General features: G+C 33.0%; 1 protein-coding gene across 1 annotated transcript in view; it reads left to right on the top strand.

Moving 5' to 3' along the window:
- The first annotated feature begins 3003 nt into the window (after nucleotides 1-3003).
- The window catches only part of LOC126739991 (uncharacterized), a 213337-nt gene continuing 208643 nt past the window's right edge, over nucleotides 3004-7697 (top strand). The window contains exon 1 of the mRNA XM_050445835.1: nucleotides 3004-3154. The gene's annotated coding sequence lies outside the window, so the exon portion shown is untranslated. The remainder of the gene's footprint in view (nucleotides 3155-7697) is intronic.

Raw genomic sequence — 7697 nt, 5'->3', positions numbered from 1 at the left:
AAAACAGGAAAAAAACGTGCAAAGTCACTTTGTTTTAAATGTTACCGTATTTACTATATTGGTGTTTAGCACTTATTTTTTGTTGTTTTAACGGGCTTTTCTCTTCTGTTCATTTTAGGGATTTTCTTTGCGGGTAGTACAGTAAGATTGTCGTAAAAGGAAAACGTGCTCTCGTCACAAAATTTTTTCAGTTGCTGTAGATCTTTGTATTTTTCTCTTGAAATAGGAATTTTACCTAAAAAAATATTTTATTAACAAAAACACTATTATTTAAAGGAATTACAAAACAAACTTACCATTATAAGCTCGTGGTGCATAGTGAAACTCCTTTTCAGATAAAGGTGGGCCTCGTATGAGTTTGGAGACTGGTTTAGTTACGATGGAAGTAGTCCAAGATCCATTATAGGTTTCACGATGAAGAATCATTCTTGGATGATTCACAGTGACTTCCAACTCTCTTATTGGTCGACTCAAAAACGGACACTTCTTTACATACAAAGGAGACAAAAATGCACTCCAGTCTCTTATAAGGCTGTCGTTAACTTCTTCTATTTTATAAGGTTTTGGTTTAACTCTAGCTTCCTTGAAAACCCGAACCCAGTCTGAAGGTAGTTCGGTCTTGGATTTGCAGTTAATTATACCCATATTTTTGTCACACTCCATAAATGAGTGGCCCCTAATCGGAAATACAACTTTGATAGTTTGAAACCTCTTTTTTTGGCGGACCAGGTAGTGCAAATAGCGAAACACTGTAAAGTTCTTATTTTGTCCTCCACAAGAGTCGCAAAAAATTATTAAAATCTTAACGCTACTAGGAAGATGATGAGTAACATAATCTTCTAAAAAAGAACATACCTCATTAGAACCCTTCTTAGCTACTTCTTCTGAATAGGTATAAAATACTGAATCAGCATCCGAAAGTCTATGGATGTTAAAAGAATAAAAAGATAATTGACGCTTATAATAGACGTCATTAGTCGTTATGTTCGGGACTGGTAAGTTTTTTTGGTAGTCCATGGCCACCGCTTCTATCTCTATGGATTTCCTACTTTGAAGTCGAGCTTGTCTCTTCCTAGCATAAAAGGCTTCTGTTTTTTTTCTTATGAAGTTCATTCTCTAATGTAAGCTTTCTTATTTTGCGATTTAGGAACTCTTTTATTTCCAAAGTGATGTTTTGGGTAAGCCTTAAATTTAGCGACTTTAATCTAGCATTGAATTCATCGCACTTGGAACAGGTGACAGAGCGGGGATATCCAAAACTGATATTAAAATCAGTCGAAAAAATAGTTCTGTAAGTTTCGTAAGAGACAGATTTATCTGGATGTTTTAATTTATACATTGAGTTCATTTTGCGAATGTTCAAATCTTCAGGTAAGTAAATTTTCTTTGACTTTTTATTGCTATAATGACTAGACCTACTCTTAAACGAACGAATATGAGAAATAACAAAGTTTTTTATATCTTCTTTAAGTGCACGATGTTTATAGGATTGTTTCCCCCTGTTGTCCTTAGGAGCAACTCCTTTGACTAGAAGTGAAGTGTGAATAGTCTGAACTCTTCTTCGTGTAATTCCATGAAGTGAATAAAATGCTTTAAGGCATACTGGAATGTCGACTGTTCCTTCATTACGTAGCACTCTTACCTTATAAAAGTAACTAGCCTGCCGGAAGTGACTTTCTTCTTCTGGGCGACGATTTCTTCGTTCGAAAACAGGATTTAGAAGAATAAGGCCACACAGATAGGCACTTTGTTCGTCCCAAGAACCTAACTCATTAAAATGTTTAATAATTTTAGCCCGTTCATTAGGTAAAACTTTTTCAAAGCACTGAAATCGCTTACAATGACAGTCTGGCCCTACTTCATGACTCTGTAAGCGTATTTTTTTTGAAACATCAGACATACGACCAGTTATTTTACGTTTTTTAGATAGTCCACATATTTTTTTATCTAATTCGTCACCACTAGTGTCACTCGCCATGTTCACTCAGTTAAAATAATCGGCAGACTGACCTACGAGCTTAAGAAAACAATATAATTTTCTCAACCCAACACGTTTTTTCCTGACTTAACACGTTTTTATCTAGTATCGCAATGACATTGCACGTTCTTTCCCTGCATAGTTATTTAAAAACTGCAAATATCCAGTGACACAGTGCGTTTCTTGCCGGTATTAATTGCTTATATAAAAATATTCTTTGAAAGGAAACACATAAACGTATTATCTTAATTTTTCTAAAATACTGACTTTGCAGGTTTTTTCCCTGTACTCTTCATCTGTGCCTGAGGCACAAAAAGTTAACACTTGGCTACTTTAATATAACTGTCCTAAACTGCTTGAATAGATCAGTTTAGGACAGCTATTATATAGACTGTCGACGGTCCCGTTGAAACTCTACCCAAAGTCCAGATATTAATGTCATGGTTGCATTTAAAAGTTGCTATATGAAATCTCAAACAAAGAAGGACTAAAAGCAGTATAATTGAAGAGGAATGGTCTAAAATATCACTTGAATATTGTGAAAAATTAGTGCGGTCAATGGACAAATCAATTGACAGATGATATAGAAAAAAAGAGACTGCCTACAAAATATTAATTATTTTTTTGTATGTTATTAATGGTGTACGAAATTCATTTTGAGCGAAAAATCGAATATAAAACTATTTCTTTTACTTTCTAGTTTAATTTCTTCATGTGAAATTTTTGTTTTGCTTTTATTTTGTTCTTAGAATAACATCATATAAAATGTATATATTTATTTCTCTTTCCTGTAAGCAAAACACATATAAAAATAAAAAGTAGTAAAATTAAACAAGTATACGAGTTTCATTTTGACTGACTGTATATGTACATAGTATAATCGAATGATATTTTAAACGAATAATATTTAAATTGTCTAAACGAATGATATTTTATCATTACACCGTATGTTAAAGAAGTTTGTATTTGCATTCCCAAGTCCCATACCAGTAATCGCATTGACTCTCGCCTAAAATAAAAGAATTTAAGATATCAGTTAGTTGTCTACTTTGTTATTGTTTTGTCCTTGTGGCGTCTATTTTTTTTATAATTCACAAGTTCGTCAAGTTTTACGTTTTAATTTGTATTGAAATCTGTATATATGTACCATTTTAGTAAGTCGTTTAAATTTCATAGGTAAGTAAATACTTATTACTACTACTTACTTCACTATGTACATATATAATTTTATGACAGTTTGATAGCATGATGGCTGGCTTGAACCTCTAAATTGGAATGGGGGTTTTTATTTCTTGAATAACAACAGGTTAATTTTATAACTTAAAACTATATTGCTAAATGTTGTATGGAAGAATAGTCCACTCTGAAAATCTTGAAATATCGATTTTTTAGCCAAAAACAGCTGAACATTTAATTTTGAGGGGGTCATTTATTGAAACAAATTGTGTCTCTTTGACGTCAAACCCTCACCTCCCAGAACCTTCAATTAAAGGTAATTTTATTCTCTACGTAGCCCTATTTTTATTTTTTTATTTAATTAATTCGTTATTAAGAGTTATGAATAAATGTGGAGAAAAAATACACCCTATTTCAAATGAAAAAAATTAAAAGTATTTAAAGCCTATTTTATTAAATATTTAGAGCGTAAACTGACATTCGTTAACAATTCTATTTCGAAGATCTTCAAGGGAGTCAGACTTTGTGGCAAAGACTTCCAAAGGGGTAATCTCTCCGGCCATACAGGTTGCTGCGTGTGTGTTTCTCAGTATCGACAACTAGTTGTGTCTATTGGCTTCACCATATAAATTATTAAACGTTTGCCTCTGGCCAATGTTTTCCCACGTATGTACTACGTCAAAGTATCTTAAGGACTATTGATGATGAATATGTGCAATAAGCTAGATTTTATTATGAAATAGGTGTTCTTTGAACGATGAATATTCAGGAAAAAGGATAAGTTTTTCCCCTTTTGAGACCTATATCCGCATCTTATCTAAGGCATCCCTAAATATCTTACTAAAATTGTCAGAAAAATATTTAGAAAGAAACGGTAAAAAGGTTATTATTACTTCTAAACCCAATTTCTTCATTTAAATTTTTTTAAAGAAAAAAACGCTGAAAGAAGAAGAAGATTATTGCGAAATGAGTACTGTGTATTAAGAGTCGATTTAATAATTTTTTTTAAGTTCTAAGAAAAGTGTCAATATTTCTGAGTTTTTGTAATCAATTTCACAAATCAATATCTTCATTAAAAAGGCTGAGAGACGCTAAAATAGTAATCCACTAAGTTTATTAGAAAAAGCTGTGTTCCAGTTTTCAAATTTCTGACTTTCTTCGGGACAGTGATATAAGCATTTAGTCTTTAAGAAATAAAAGAGAACAAACAATGCACCAATTTATTTATTTGAACAAAAAAATGATAAAATAAAATTGACCTGTTTCATCAGGTAGGACGTGGGCTTGACCCCAATAGAAAAGTTTAATTAATTAATTAACCTGAAGTTATTGTCCTTTAACTAAGTTACCATTCCGGACAACCTGTGGCGCTTAATCGATTGTTCGTGACAAGAATCACTTTTTATATTAATTAAACGAGAAGTGGCGCGAGCGAGCTCATTATTTTGATTTGTGAACGAATCACGAATTCTTCTCTATCAATATCAAAAAAAAAATTCTAAGGGTTTATTTGTTTTAAAACTCATACTGATTTATTTTCACATAATATTCTATTTTTCTTTAATTTCTACCACATGAACCCAGATCTATAAAAGTCATAAGAATCTTGTAGAATTTTTACTGTTCGTTAAGGCATAAATTAAAACATTCGATACACGAAAATATTCAACTGATTTATTACACACGTATACGCTAACCACAATGACTTAAGACTACTAGAAACATTTATTTACACTGTATTTATTTTCTACTATTTATTTCGATTTAAAAGTTGCGGCATTATTCAGAATTAAACTGAGCTCCCTATATATTAGGTAGACAATTGTTCCGGAGCATTCGCCAATTTTCTATGTGTGTCCCGAGATATCCCAAGGTAGATTATTCCCGAATGCCATAGAACAGCTAGTATATATCGCTACAATATTTACATGAAGGAGATGTTTAGAATATTCGAAAATAGTATTGGACGCATTCCAAGAAAATACCCTAGAGTTTTAATGAAGTGAGAAATAATAAAACAGGTAGATGAATATCATGACTTTTGTTAATACTATTTTATAAGCAATGGTGTAATTCCCTAAACTGCGAATGTAGAACTAGAATTTTTCCATTCGTACATTCCTATAATAAGAATATCCTTATTCTGTTTATTTCATTATCATCCTCTACATAACTTCTAAATCTGAGATGGATTTTAATATGACAAAATATTGGCTTTTTTAAAACTATGAAAGTAATTCTGCAATTTAAGTCACTTAGACAAGAATACCACATAATCATATGCATAACTCATGGACCCTCACGTGTGCACCAGCAAGTACAAAAAAAACCCTATCAAAATCATTTTTAACCCCCTATAGAAACTTCTTTTCTCAGGAGCTGACAAATCTCCATACAAATCATGACCCTTTGGCACTCCAACATTTAGATGAGTATTAGGATAAAGAATTGTATGACACTGAGCCACATGACATTCCTATAACGCATGAGGAAGTTCTTACACCTTCTGTTTCTTCAATTAATCCAAATTCAGAAAATCAAAATCTCGAAATAGCCTCTACAGATCCATCAACATAATCAATATTAGCCAAAAATACAAATACCAGTTTTAATTGACTCCGGAGCATCTGAATCAATAATGAATCTTAATGTTGCAAGCTTGAACCCTGATTTGCTTTTTTATGAACCCTTTGAAGTCACGGCATGCAGAAAAACGTATCGTGAAAATTGCAATATTAAAATTCCTCTTCTACGAAAAATTGGAATTAATTTACTCCTAAAAATGCGTGTCCTTAATTGGCACACAGATTAATATAAGTATATCTCTGAAATATTGGTTTTGCATATGAAATTGCAATACATTCGTGGTAATATTGCGATATATTCTGTCAAAGAGCGTATAAGCGGCATTTCACGGATATTGGGGTACAATCTAGCCTACATACTCATTACGACTATCAATAATACCTGCCCTTAAGAGTTTTTAATGTGTCGAAATAGGAGAATACATACTTGCTTTAATTACATATAATGTAATTCCGGTGGTTGCTTTGTCATACATAGGTGGTATGAATCTGCAGGTTCACAGGAGATTGGGCATTTGCAGTTCTAGGCTTGGTGTCTATTAATTATTCTGGCCTGTTCTTCCATACTAAACCTTGTATGGTTTTCGAAGTAAAGGCAGTCTTGATGTTGAATTCTTTAGTAATTCTCTTATTTTTATCGAAATATTCTTGATGTACGGAAGCGTTAAAGATCCCGTAGAGACCTCCAGTTGCTGTGGCTCTTTTCTTGCTATCTCTGCTGTCCTTATTATTCTCTTTATTAGTTTGCTTGGATACCCGTTTTACTATAAGTCTTTGGCACTGTTTTCTATTTTTCATCTGGTGAAGCAGGATGATTGGAGTTGTAGTGTTGGTATCCTGTATGTGTTGATTTGCGATAGACTGATGTCCTTAGGCATCTATTGTTCTTTAGAAGAACAATACAAGACGCAGTATAGAAGGCAGTGTTGACTCAGTTTCCAACTCCATTGTAAACTTGATGCTTGGCCTTATTACTGTGCTCCAGAAAGTCTGCTAGCTTAGTATCGCTTTTCTCTTAAATAATAAATATGTCATCGACATATCGAAGTATAGACATATGAATCGACAATCTTGGGCTTAGATTGAGTTGTCCTGAAGGGTTACTCCTCGAACCATTCCATGTATATGTTGGCTGCTGGAGATAACGACGAGCTCATTAGAAATCTTTGAGCTGAGTTTCGTATGAGGGAGTCAGTGTTCCCTTGTAGTGGCTGGATATTGCTCAGCATAGATTTAGTACGTAAGTTCCAATATTGGAAAATCTCTGGAGCTAGTGATAGATCGCAAAGGCATTCCTGCTTTATATATTTTATTAAGCCCTTAGAAATGTGGTGACTTGCTATGGTGTGGACTAAGTATAGTCCGGAACATATCAGAGAGATAAGCCGAATACCTCTTAAGAACCCTGCAAATTTTGTGAACTCCAATCTTTCTTCAAATCCCCCATTGTTCGCGTGAGATTTTGTGATCAGTAGTTTGTATTCGCCTTTATTCAAGACTTATTGAACCTTGATTTTATAGTTTTCTGCATCCAATATAAGTGTTGTCTTACCCTTGTCTGCTGGTAGGTGTTGATGTTTCTTTTAAGATTTTTGAATGCAGTCTATTCCTATATGGAGATATTCGCTTTTGGTGGTTGTCTTATAAGTTGGTCGAGAGTACTTCTTATCTTATAACGATTACACTTGATAACTGTTGGAAATACTTCCCAATAGGAAAATCGTGCTTAATTTAATATAAAGGCAATGGAAATTCAAAAATTAGATTTTACAGGCTCAGAAACTTTCAAAATTCTTTTGTTTTCAAACTTGAAAATTCTATTGAAAAAAAAGATCATTAAAAAAAGGGGTAGTTTCTCTGGGGGGTGAGGTAGTTTTGAAAATAATTCTAGTCTAGTCTAGTCTAGACTAAACTAGAGGAGTATTTTCTGACATGAAAAAAGCAATTTGAGTTTTTTT

This window comes from Anthonomus grandis, chromosome 8 (genome assembly GCF_022605725.1).
Source record: "Anthonomus grandis grandis chromosome 8, icAntGran1.3, whole genome shotgun sequence".
Lineage (NCBI taxonomy): Eukaryota > Metazoa > Arthropoda > Insecta > Coleoptera > Curculionidae > Anthonomus > Anthonomus grandis.
The sequence above is the reverse complement of the archived record's forward strand: the minus strand, read 5'-3'. Positions and strand labels throughout refer to the sequence as shown.